At 44.4% G+C, this 13982-nt stretch overlaps 1 pseudogene; it reads left to right on the plus strand.

The window, feature by feature from the left end:
* The first annotated feature begins 3605 nt into the window (after positions 1 to 3605).
* LOC124790373 lies at positions 3606 to 3723 on the plus strand (annotated as a pseudogene).
* The last annotated feature ends 10259 nt before the right edge of the window (positions 3724 to 13982 follow it).

Genomic DNA, 13982 nt, shown 5'->3' on the forward strand with positions numbered 1-13982 from the left:
TCTACAGTATTTGCAGGATTGTGTCCTGTCATTTCGGATTGCTGAGGCAAGCTATTGCCGACCGATCGATCGATAATGCTTCCCTGTTCACTAATTATTTCACTGCCTACACCATTATTTACAGCCCGCTCCATTTCCCTATGCACAATTACCAAATTACTACTTTGAACATTAGTTAATTCATTACACGGTGGCGCTAACACACTGCTTTCGTCTTCACTGTCATTTCTCAGTTTACTTTGGAGCCTAGTATTACGTTTTTCACACGGCATTATTGTCACAATATTTCACACGACAACACAGAAAAGCACAATTTGAAGAGCAAAATAAGAAAACACATTAACATAGCATTGAAAATAATATCTAGTTAATCGCAAGCGCAGTTGCGAAATACTTCGTGCAAATCTACATGCATGCCACAACTGTTTTACTGTACAAGAATGAAAAAGTACAACTACAAAGGAAATTCTCTCTACAATTACGCGCTAGCAATAAACAAAGGCTGCACTAATTGCACAAACTACAAGAAAAAAATCAGAAGATTCCAGTGAGGTATCCTCGGCTAAGGGTCGACATATGAAATGTCCCCTTAGAAAAATTATACATGACTGTGCTTAAACTGACACACAGTATTTTTAGCGCAACGCAATCTGACTTTCAAAAATCCCTACAAAAGAATGGCCCTGACTAACATTAACCTATACCTTTCACAAATCACTTACCTCACCAAAAATCTTCGTTACTCGAACTACTGCAATACAGCGAGCGCCGCTACTGCCAGCTAAATAAAAGATTCAAGCTACTGAAGGCACTAAGTACTGATAGGCATAGTTAGCAAATGAAAGATTTTGATAGAGAACAAACAATGTATTTACCTTAATAGCGTTCAAAAGTCATAATATATATAGCAGTTCATGACATCCAGTCTTACAAATTTCAAAACTCCGCCATCTCTCTCCCCACATCCACCACTGCTGGCGGCTCACCTCCAACTGCGCAACGCTACGCGCTGTTCACATCCAGCTGCCCAACACTACAACGGCCAACAACAATGCAAACCAGCCACAGACTGCACACAGCACAGCCAGTGATTTTCTCACAGAGCGCTACGTGGCGTTACCAATATAAAAACCTAAACAGCCTACTTACAGAGTAAGCAATTATCTTGTCTTATTTGTATATATTTTGTGTTTTATTGCCGTTTTTAATGCAATATTGTTCTAACTGTGTGAAAACAAACAGTCACAAATCTAAATGCGAAGACACAAACAAGTCTTCAAAATTATCGTTTCCATTACAGGTCGTTTTTCCTCAGTTCAGAAGAATGTGTCTCCAGTGTGCTGAACACCTGAGTGATGTGTGCTGTGGTTGCATCAATAGGCGTTTGTTCGCTGGACACAGGATCACTAAAATAAAAAAGAAACCACCTTTATAGTGTCTACAGTTTTCAAAATCCCAACTTGTACTGTACGTTTTTTGTATTAATATGTCAGCAGTCGAGCTACATTCTACATTAAACCAAAGTAGTCTTTGACTTAAGTTATGTAAAGAGTTGTTAAGAAAAAGAACAGGAAAGCGTAACACTGGACAACGAGGATTTCACGATGTAGTGTCTCATAAATGAGGTCCTTAGAAACTTCTGTATCTGGTTCTTCATACAAGGAATACCCTGGAACACACACACACACACACACACACACACCAAGAAAATATTCCAGTATTTCAAGTCTGAGTTCTCTTTGCGACAACTATTTTCAAGACACAGTTACAATGCCTTAACTGAGAAATGAGCGTCATTAGTAGAATAAGAGCGTCGTTTAAGGACAGGGCCACCCTTCTCATATACAAAAAGTGGCAAAAGCTGGTTGATTGCTGCGCGCTGTGAATAGCTAATGAAGGGTCCCTACCGGAATTTTGAGAGGTCTGTATTGTGCAGAGCGGCGAAGATCTGTTGGTCCGTTATTTTCCTGTTCCATGAGCCGGTTCTCAGTATCAGGTCTGTCGCTTTTACAAGACCAAGACGAGGCAAGGTCATTTCGTGCCGAGCTTCGAAAACAACTGATGAATAGTAAAACTTCCTCGGAAAGCAACTACTGCTCTCACATAAAGAAAGAGCGAAATGTATTGCATGTGAAGCACATTGATAAACAACATTTACCCCCCCTCCCCGAGGTTTCTCAAGAAATGCAAATAGATACATATGACATACACGTCTGGTTCGTTTCTTTTTCCTCTTCCTGGAAAATTTTGCCGTCACATGCCTGAACTTCCTCTAAAATACACAAGACGTAACTTCCTTCTTTCTTCTCAGTAGTAGCTTTGATGTTTCCGGAATGTCAAGTGTTTCGACAGCGACAGACTTTGAAAAATGACTTGCAATAATGCTAGGTGATTAATCTGTTCACATGCTGTTTGTTTCGTGATTACACCCTCTTGCAGAATATGACACCGGTGTCAGCAGAGTTCAGTGTAGAACATTCAAAATTTCTATTCTGTAGCAAGCAAAATATTGACATAGTTTTTTAGGTTTCCCAAAAGTAAGTGACTGAAAAGGTACCTTAAGTCAGTAAATTATTAGGACACATACTCTAAGACCAAAAAACCTCGTACCACCAAGAAATTATCCGACTGTAACGTATCAGTAGATGATGTACATGTACAAACAAACAAATGATTAATTCAGAAAAAAATGGATGATTTATTCAAGAGAAAGAGCTTTGCAAATTGAGAAAGTCAATAACGCTTTAGTCCACCTCTGACCCTTATGCAAGCAGTTATTCGGCTTGAAATTGATTGATAGAGTTGCTGGATGTTCTCCCGAGGTCCATCTGACGCGTTAGATCTTCAGAACCGCGAGATGGTTCGAGGGCTCTGCCCATAATGCCCCAAACGTTATCAACTGAGCAGAGATCGGACAACCTTGCTGGCCAAGGAACGGTTTGGCGAGTATGAAGGCAAGCAGTAGAAACTCTTGCCATGTGCGGGCGGGCATTATCTTGATGAAATGCAAGCCCAGGGTGGATTGACATGACGGGCAACAAAACGAGGGGTAGAATGTCGTCCACGTGCAGCTGTGCTATAAGAGTGCCACGGATGGCAACAAAATGGGCCCTGCCCTGAAAAGTTCATCACTCCAGGTTATCGTGCCGTATGGCGGGTGACGATCAGGTTGGTATCCCACCTTTGACCGAGGCATCTCCAGGCACGTCTTCTGCCTGGTATCTCCCTGTGACTTGGACAGAATTGTCTTCAGTAATGAGGCCCACTTCGAACTGGTTCCAGTAACAAGAATAAAGACGCTACTTGCTGTGAATGACGTGTTACCTTTACTACTGTGAAACACACCTCTCGTACTGCGCAACTGATCATTACTCTTAAGGTATCACTTCAGAGCCCATGTTTACTTGACATGTTTTTCTTATTTAGATCCATACTGCCTCCTCCCAAGACACGGAAAGCAAAGAGCGTGAAGTAGAAGAGGTCCACTGTCAGAAGTATCAAATCGACTGGTGCAGTGGTTAGCAAACTGGACTCGCATTCGGGAAGAACACGGTTCAGACCCGCTTTCGGTCATCCAGATTTAGGTTTTCAGTGATTCCCCTAAGGGCAACGGCCTTGCCGCAGTGGGTACATCGGTTCCCGTCAGATCACCGAATTTAAGCGCTGTCGGTCGAGGCTGGCACATGGATGGGTGACCATCCGGGCCACCACGCGCTGTTGCCATTTTTCGGGGTGCACCCAGCCTCGTGATGCCAATTGAGGAGCTGCTCGACCGAACAGTAGTGGCTCCGGTCAAAGAAAACCATCATAACGACCGGGAGAGCGGTGTGCTGACCACACGCTTCTCCTATCCGCATCCTCAACTGAGGATGACAAGGCGGTCGGATGGTCCCGATGGGCCACTTGTGGCCTGAAGACGGAGTGCTTTAGTTTACTTTAGTTTAGTGATTCCCCTAAATCTCTGCAGGCAAATGCCGGAATGGTTCCCTTGAAAGGGCACAACCGATTTCCTTCCCCATCCTTGACACAAACCGAGCTTGTGTTCCGTCTCTACTGACCTCGATGTGGTTGTGACGTTAAACCGAATCTTCCTTTCTTCTTCCTTAAGAACGACTTTCGGTTACAACTTGCGACTCGGTCGTTTCCGGACCAGGGAACATTACCTCCGACTAAAACATTTATCATTTTCTGTCACCCCTGAAAGTTGGTAACATCGTCCCGGAACGACACTGTATTTAACTTTTTACAGCTGAATACATTATGGTTTAATTAATGTGTTTGTAACATTTAAAAAAATGTGTGATACACCGTTCGTCTAAAAATTTCCGAGACTGCTTTTTTCCTGACCTACAAGCGAAATCAGCGCAGTAACTACGATGGCGAGCGATTCTAGGCTCTTCAGTCCGGAACCGCGTTGCCACTACGTTCGCAGGTTCGATTCCTGCCTCGGGCATGGATGTGTGTGTGGTCCTTAGGTTAGTTAGGTTTAGGTAGTTCTAAGTCTAGGTGACTGATCACGTCACATGTTAAGTCCTATGTGCTTAGAGCCATTTGAACCATTTGAGCCGCGCGGGATTAGCCGCGCGGGCGGGGCGCTGCACTCATGTACTGTGCAGCTGATCCTGGCGGAGGTTCGAGTCCTCCCTCGCGCATGAGTGTGTGTGTTTGTCCTTAGGATGCTTTAAGTTAAGTAGTGTGTAAGCTTAGGGACTGATGATCTTAGCAGTTAAGTCCCATAAGATTTCATACACATTTGAACATTTTGAACCATTTGAACTACGACGGCAGCTTCAACTAACAACAGCAAGCAACATATGTGCATTCAGTTGAGAGCAGTCACTGTTAAGTTATGGACGTGCGGCCGTTGTACGTCAACGTTACTTTGTCACAAACCACGATGGAGAAACACCTCTGAATCAAGTGTTCAAGACATTCTGTAGAATGTTTAGAAGAAGAGAAAAGCGTCTGCAAAGTTTGTTGCGCACAGCTCGAATCCCGAACAAAAACAACGATGCGCGGACGCCTGCTGTGTCTTTTGAATTACAAATCGTGAGCAGTTCTTATCTCGAAAAAAGATATCGCTGGTGATGAAACTTGGTATTATTAGTACGAACTTACCACCAATCGACGAAGTGCAGAAATTCAAATGAAGGGTCAACGCTTTGTCGACATAAGCTACTTTCAAGCCCCTGTGACGCCCGAAGTGAACAACATCCCAAAGAAGGACTTTTCTCACAGTTTCGCGTGGTTGTATGAACATTCTACGCACTGTAGCTTACATAACTTCGAGGAGGCTATGTAGACCATCTGAAGCAATAAAATCATCATTTTTAGCGACCCAGTCTTGAAATTGTTGGACTAACGGAGAGCGGCTTATGACTAAACACAACTTGTTGCCGTTGTGGTCTTCAGTCCCGAGACTCGTTTGATGCAGTTCTCCATGCTACTCTATCCTGCGCAAGCTTCTTCATCTCCCAGTACTTACTGCAACTTACATCCTTCTGAATCTGCTTAGTGTATTCATCTCTTGGTCTCTCTCTACGATTTTTACCCTCCACACTGCCCTCCAGTGCTAAATTTGTGATCCCTTGATGCCTCAGAACATGTCTTACCAACCGGTCCCTTCTTCTTGTCAAGTTGTTCCACAAACTCCTCTTCTCCGCAATTCTGTTCAATACCTACTCATTAGTTATGTGATCTACCCATCTAATCTTCAGCATTCTTCTGTAGCATCAAATTTCGAAAGTTTCTATTCTCTTATTGTCTAAATTATTTATCGTCTATGTTTCACTTCCATACATGGCTACGCTCCATACAAATACTTTCAGAAATGACTTCCTGACACTTAAATCTATACTCGATGTTAACAAATTTCTCTTCTTCAAAAACGCTTTCCTTGCCATTGCCAGTCTACATTTTATATCCTCTCTTCTTCGACCATCATCAGTTATTTTGCTCCCCAAATAGCAAAACTCCTTTACTACTTTAAGTGTCTCATTTCCTAATCTAATTTCCTGAGCATCACCCGACCTAATTCGATTACATTCCATTATCCTCGTTTTGCTTTTGTTGATGCTCATCTTATATCCTCCTTTCAAGACACTGTCCATTCCGTTCAACTGCTCTTCCAAGTACTTTGCTGTCTCAGAATTACAGTGTCATAGGCAAACATCAAAGTTTTTATCTCTTCTCCATGGATTTTAATAGCTACTCCGAATTTTTCTTTTGTTACCTTTACTGCTTGCTCAGCATACAGATTGAATAACATCGAGAACACGCTACAACCCTGTCTCACTTCCTGCCCAACCACTGCTTCCCTTTCGTGCCCCTCTACTCTTATAATTGCCTTCTGGTTTCTGTAGAAATTGTAAATAGCCTTTCGCTCTCTGTATTATACCCCTGCCACCTCCAGTATTTGAAAGAGAGTATTCCAGTCAACATGGTCAAAAGCTTTCTCTAAGTCTACAAATGCTATAAACGTAGGTTTGCCTTTCCTTAATCTAGCTTCTAAGATAAGTCGTAAGGTCAGTATTGCCTCACGTGTTCCAACATTTCTACGGAATCCAAACTGATCTTCCCCGAGGTCGGCTTCTACTAGTTTTTCCATTCGTCTGTAAATAATTCGCGTTAGTATTTTGCAGCTGTGACTTATTAAACTCATAGTTCGGCAATTTTCACATTTGTCAACTCCTGCTTTGTTAGGGATTGAATTATTATATTCTTCTTGAAGTCTGAGGGTATTTCGCCTGTCTCATACATCTTGCTCACCAGATGGTAGAGTTTTGTCAGGACTGGCTCTCCCAAGGCTGTCAGTAGTTCTAATGGAATGTTGTCTGCTCCCGGGGCCTTGTTTCGACTTAGGTCTTTCAGTGCCCTGTCAAACTCTTCACGCAGTATCATATCTCCCATTTCATCTTCGTCTACATCCTCTTCCATTTCCATAATACTGTCATCAAGTACATCGCCTTTTTATGGGCCCTGAACACAACTCACAGGGTGACAAATATTTAGTACGGGAGGTTACACTTTCCAACTGCACTGGCTTCAAGAAGTTCATTCCGCTACGGGGTTGATGGTGTGCTGAGTCTGTTAACCACAAGAAGCGTCTCGCCCTCATTGGCACAGCCGGTTTGCAGAAGGCGCGTGATAGTAATAGCGCGTAACAGCCCCTATAAGAGGCAGTGATTTGGCGAGGAATGCGGCTTGAGGTCCGCGCCTCTGCTGCCACGCGTCGTCACGCACGTCGCGACACGCACACGCAGAGCTGCGGGCGCCAGGCGGCCGGCCGTGCGTGAGGTCGCGGATGGCTGGGCACGCACCGTTGCCCGCGTGAGAGCCAAGGGCGCCGACCGTCCGCTGTCCATGGCTCCTCAATGGTCCGGCCCAGTTCGCAGCATACAGATTGCCTCGCCGGCGGTCCGGCGCCCGCCGTTCATTTCCGACACGTCGTCTTTCCGGTGAGACTGTATTGTTCTTTGTTGGCAGAACCACAGTGTCCTCAGCGGACGTCGAAGACATCATTAAGGTCGGGACACGGTTCATTTCTTAACTGGCCATGGGCCATATCCCACATATTTCCTGCGTGTAAACCTCATTCGGGGCTTTGTCTGTGGGGGCGGAAGGGGGAGGGGTCGACTTGTAGGCCGATCTCAAAGACTAAATATATAGAGCTCTGCTAAAGAATACTTGCAGCGAGGCAAGAACAGGTACACCGAGCACGGGCGACAAAAGACACTACAGACAATACTAGTGAGACAGACGACAGTAATCGTGCTAGTAGGTCAGACGGCAGCACCTTAAGCGATGACAGACAAACGTACAATACCGACCAAATGTATAGTCACCGGAGTGATACAGTTCCGCACTGTCGCCTGATAAACAAAGTAAGAGCCTACGGAATATCAGACCAGTTGTGTGGCTGGATTGAAGAATTTTTAGCAAAAAGAACACAGCATGTTGTTATCAATGGAGAGACGTCTACAGACGTTAAAGTAACCTCTGGCGTGCCACAGTGGAGTGTTATGGGACCATTACTTTTCACAATATATATAAATGACCTAGTAGATAGTGTCGGAAGTTCCATGCGGCTTTTCGCGGATGATGCTGTAGTATACAGAGAAGTTGCAGCATTAGAAAATTGTAGCGAAATGCAGGAAGATCTGCAGCGGATAGGCACTTGGTGCAGGGAGTGGCAACTCACCCTTAACATAGACAAATGTAATGTATTGCGAATACACAGAAAGAAGGATCCTTTGTTGTATGATTACATGATAGCGGAACAAACACTGGTAGCAGTTACTTCTGTAAAATATCTGGGAGTATGCGTGCGGAACGATTTGAAGTGGAATGATCATATAAAATTAATTGTTGGTAAGGCGGGTACCAGGTTGAGTTTCATTGGGAGAGTCCTTAGAAAATGTAGTCCATCAACAAAGGAGGTGGCTTACAAAACACTCGTTCGACCTATACTTGAGTATTGCTCATCAGTGTGGGATCCGTACCAGATCGGGTTGACGGAAGAGATAGAGAAGATCCAAAGAAGAGCGGCGCGTTTCGTCACAGGGTTATTTGGTAACCGTGATAGCGTTACGGAGATGTTTAGCAAACTCAAGTGGCAGACTCTGCAAGAGGGGCGCTCTGCACCGCGGTGTAGCTTGTTGGCAAGTTTTCGCGAGGGTGCGTTTCTGGATGAGGTATCGAATATATTGCTTCCCCCTACTTATACCTCCCGAGGAGATCACGAATGTAAAATTAGAGAGATTCGAGCGCGCACGGAGGCTTTCCGGCAGTCGTTCTTCCCGCGAACCATACGCGACTGGAACAGAAAAGGGAGGTAATGACAGTGGCATGTAAACTGCCCTCCGCCACACACCGTTGGGTGGCTTGCGGAGTATAAATGTAGATGTAGATGTGGAGTGTCACGAAAACAGGTTGTAACTGAGACGCCCGCTCAACCCGCTGGGCAGAACAGGTGATTAGGATTGTGGAAAGGGCCAAGTAAGGTGTAGGTCAGTTTCACCTAAAAATTGTAATTTACAACCAGAGCGGTACATAGCCGAACTTTTACAACTAAGAGTTTCAAACTCCAAATCTTTCACGGCTGAAGGCCTCCAAACAAAAAAATCTTAAAAATCAACAAGATTAAAATGCAGTTAAAATAACAAATAAAATCTCACATTTAGGATGAAAGCCTCTAGGCAAAAGTGGATAGACAAACATAAACAAGATGCAATACAAACGGCTGAAGGCCCACAATAAAATTTTCAAGATTTTAAAATATATTACCATAACCTATTAAAGGCAGAAGGCCGCAACGTTTTTGCTTGAAGAGTGATTTTAAGAATAAGGTTTTAAGTGGCTGACTGCCCACAATTTATTTTCCAAATTTCAAAAATACCATAAACCCTTAAGGGCAGAAGGCTGCAATGTTTAAGCTTGAAAGGTAATTTTTAGAATAAGTTTCCAAGCGGCCGTAGGCCCACAATTAATTTTCCAAAATTCAAAAAAAAATATAACCATAAGCCTTAAGTTTTAAGTAGCTGAAACTTCACTAAAGGGAAAGACAAATCAACGGCAATAACCTTTCAGCAAATATCCACATGCAGGAATTCAGATTTACTTATACGCGGGTGAAGACCTTTAATTTACATAAAACACAGTAAAACCAAGAATTTTTTAGATCATTGGCTGTGATAGATTATAAACAGACAATTAAACACCGGTGAGAAAGAGAGTAATGACAACGGCACTCAGAAGCCTCCTGGGTGTCGGTCTGCCCTCGTTCACTTAGGTGAGACAGGTGGTGAGCCCAGCTACACTTGATCCGTCGGAACCCAACCAAGGGACAGCCACGGACCGACTGACAAAACGACTTGCTTGCCACCAATCGGTACATGAGAACTCAAACACAAAATGTTGCGGACGTAATTATCCACAGTCAAATATGTATATGTATTACGCTGTCAAAACTACACACCGTGTTGGACAGCGACAACAGGTGACGAAAGGACTCTGCCTGAAATTACGTTAGTGGCCAGGGCAAGTAAGCAGAACACTAACAAGCACAAGGCAAGAAATCCCGCTGGTGCACTTTAATTGTAGCCAACCAATGCAGTTAACTTCACCGGATGGCGGCTAAATTTCAGCAATACAAACACTCGGTGTTGTTAACAAGAAAACCTCCCCAACAGCGAACCACCGAAACGAACCACACAACATGAATGGACGTGGCTTGAGTACTTAAAACACCACTCAACTTTGACGTCCTGGGCCGGTGAACCACGAAGCTCGTAGCGATCGGACAGCTCCACACACTCTCCGACACTGCGAAGGGACCGCCCGAGGACCCAGCCAACTGCACCGCATGGAGATATCCTCCCTGGTCCGCACCAAAAGACCGACTCCCCTCAGAATGCCGACAACATCTAAAATAGTCGTCAGTGGAAATAACGCCAACTACACACACAACCTGACAAACACTTGCACGAAGACCTGAACGATACCCAACAGTAACTAAGTGCGCACGAAAACAAATCGGGAAACGATGCGCACACACACACACACACACACACACACACACACACACACACACACAGCCGACTTACGAACGATCGACGAGCCAAAACGTGTCGTCCGGCAGGACGACTGACCGACGATCCAAGACCGTGGCCCGGCTCAAGTGATGCGTGGCGGAAATGGTCGGGCGAGCCATGTGGACGCAGACCTCACAGCTCCAACCCGACTACACTAGTGCTGCATTGCAACTCCCCGACTGGCAGGTCCGGACTGCGCTCCAGACGCGTTCCAACTAACTGACAGACCCGAACTCGCGACCCGAACTGCCCTACGACAGACAACGTCCGGGAAGTAATAGTACTCGAGCAAAGATACTACGAGGGAGGATCTACCGATACGTGCTGCCAGCGCCGGTCACGGTCAGCCAAAGCAGCAACAAAGTGACAGTAGTAATTTAAATTAACGTAGTGAGGTGGAAGTACGTTAAAAACAGGGTGTAAAATACATGATGGCGGGAATACGAGCCAAGCAATGTTCAGTAACGTTTTTGGCTTTAGGAGCCGTAACATTCATACATTCATAGATCATTAGTTGAAAGTGCATTAGCTGATGTTCGATGTAAGAGGTGGAGTGGTGTGCAGACAACAGATTGTACAACAGGTACCAACTCTGTGGGAGATCGCACCGACCAGGCAGTCCAATAATATGAGCTGTAGCGATTGGTCTTGGAACAACGCGCCAAATCTAGAATTTTCTTTATTACTACGTGTATATGCTGACTGATTCGACGAATGAATATTTGTACCAAGGCCAGGTTTCGAACCCGGGTCATCTGCCCACAGGCTATCCACTAAGCCGCCCTGGCACAGTGGCTTTGCGGAAGCGCACCGACTACCCTAGCGCGCCTGCCCCCTCAATCGAAATTCCTCTCACGCCTCAGTGTGACGCAGTGGTTAGCACATCTAGCAGGAGACCCGGGTTCGAATCCTGACCTTCGTCGCTTCAGTCTGCATGTATGCTTCATAGATACTTGAGAATTGAAAAAGTCTCTGGAACCATATAGTTTCACTTGATTAACGCACCTATGCCTGGGTTTCAGGCGGCATCCCCAAGCTTTGTTCGATGCTAATGTGCTATTCCATTACACCTGGAGAACCTCTGCAATGCTGTTCGAGGCTGGCCGTTGTGGCCGAGCGGTTCTAGGCGCTTCAGTCTGGAACCGCGCGACCGCTACGGTCACAGGTTCGAATCCTGCCTCGGGCATGGATGTGTGTGATGTCGTTGGGTTAGTTAAGTTTAAGTAGTTCTAAGTTCTACGGTACTGATGATCTCAGATATTAAGTCCCATAGTGCTCAGAGCCATATGAAGCTATTCGAGATTAGGAAAACACAAAGTGGGTTGAAGTGTGAATGGGAATTTGGATTGAAGAGGGAGGCGTTTTAGCGTAGTCTGTCCAGTGGCCCAGAGCCACTGTGGCAGGGTGGCGCATCTGCCTAATGAGCAGGAGACCGGGATTCGCATCCCAGCGTTGGTATAAATTTTCAGTCGTCGCTTCAGTCCCCATATTAAGTCTTGAAAAAGAGTCTGAAAATAGTAGTTTCATTTATTAATATATTTTAAAGTACAATTCAGATTTAACAGAGAATCATAACAGCTATCCTCTCAATGGTAAGCTGTCAACTACTTTCACTAACACTGGAATATTATGAGGTGCAAAGAATTTTTGTGTGTCATCGGAACTGAAGAAACACGCCCACGGAGTGTAGTGATTCAGGCTGCCCAGTTCACTTCTAGACGAGCTGCTTACCAGATGGGGCTAACCGATTACTATCTAAGTTGCGTGCCGTATAACGGTGATCTGGATAATTTACGACTCCGAAAGTAATGCAGAGAAGAAGATAGTATATTGAGGTACAGTTCAATTCGTGACTACAATGTCTGCAATGTGTATAATACGATGTGATTACGAATGTTGACTGTCTGAACTCTTTCAAGCTTGACTTTGCAGGGGGACGTTTGTTAAATCGTTCGTTAGCAGTTTTATAGCTTGTATTGTTGCGTGTATCAAATAAAACAAAAGCTATTGGCATCCCATTTTAATTCGAATATTTATTTAGTGACATATTGAGCCTTAGCCAAATTTAGTAATTCTTGCAGCCTCACCTCAAGGACATTTATCTGCGACTTGAGCATGACTTCTGAGCAGGGTCAAGGACAGCATTAGAAGACAGCAGGTGAGTGGGCAATTTGCGAATCTCTGCAGCAGAGTGCAAACAAGCACGTCACATGTCCTGCTCATGCACTGCCGGTACAAACGGGAGCAGTTTTATGCAACACAGAGGAGGGAAGAATACGCAGAGAGCATGTATCTCTGTATGCTGACAGACGCCACATTTGCCAATAGTTCTCTTTGAGAATATTTAAGTCGCTGCACAGTGTTTATTAGACAGGAAAAAAAAGTGTGTGAAATCTTAACTGCGAAGGTCATCAGTCCCTAAGCTTACACACTACTTAATCTAAATTATTCTAAGGACAAACACACACACCCATGCCCGAGGGAGGACTCGAACCTCCCCCGGGACCAGCCGCACTATTAGACAGCAATATCCGATTGGGAGAGAAATGTGGAAATAGAGGACAGCACCTAACCTACATGGAGAATCTGAGGGCGAGAGACTCACAGTATTGCTCACTTGTTCGCCCTCTGAGGACAAGTAGCTATAGATGGGGCAGTGACTGCCCTGTATCGAGAAGCTCAGTCTCTTTGCGAAGTTCTCCTTCCCGAGCAGCATCGGTGGTAGCATTCTGTCAACCCACACTCTTTCCAAGCTGTCTATTTTCCTGTCTTCTTAATACTTAATTGTTAGTTTTAAGCATTTCCGTTTCCTGGTTTTAAGTTTACAAGTATCAAAAGCTGCAACATTGTTAAACTTAGTTGAAACAACAAGGAATAAAATAAGCTTCACATTACCTATATGCACAACTTAAAATTGCTAAAACACAGCTTTTCTTAGTAACTAGGTGGCAGGTTATTTGTGAATAGAAGCAAATAAAATGAAATAAAAATGTCATGAAGGTTTCTGACGTTTTCAAAAACAAATAACACATTATTTTATCCATTTTGGTTGAAGAATATCGCAGCTGTTTTCGTAAGTTACACTGTGGTCGGTTGCAGTATTTCCCACAACGTAATTTAACAAACAAGACATCTTGTAAGTACGAACTAAGACTGCTGTGTCATTATCTAATGCAGGTTGTGTAACACAAACTGCTAAGCATGCATTCATACAATCATAATTTGGCGTCCAATAAATTTGCTACTTTTTTTTTTTTAATTTTTGGGTTGTGCGGCGCTCAGCTACACGGTTATCAGCGCCCGTAAAAATTCGCAACCTATGCTCAGCCTACTCTCGCCACTTTCATGAATGATGATGAAAACGCAAACAACCGGTCATCTCAAGGCAGG

This window comes from Schistocerca piceifrons, chromosome 3, assembly GCF_021461385.2.
Source record: "Schistocerca piceifrons isolate TAMUIC-IGC-003096 chromosome 3, iqSchPice1.1, whole genome shotgun sequence".
Taxonomy (NCBI): domain Eukaryota; kingdom Metazoa; phylum Arthropoda; class Insecta; order Orthoptera; family Acrididae; genus Schistocerca; species Schistocerca piceifrons.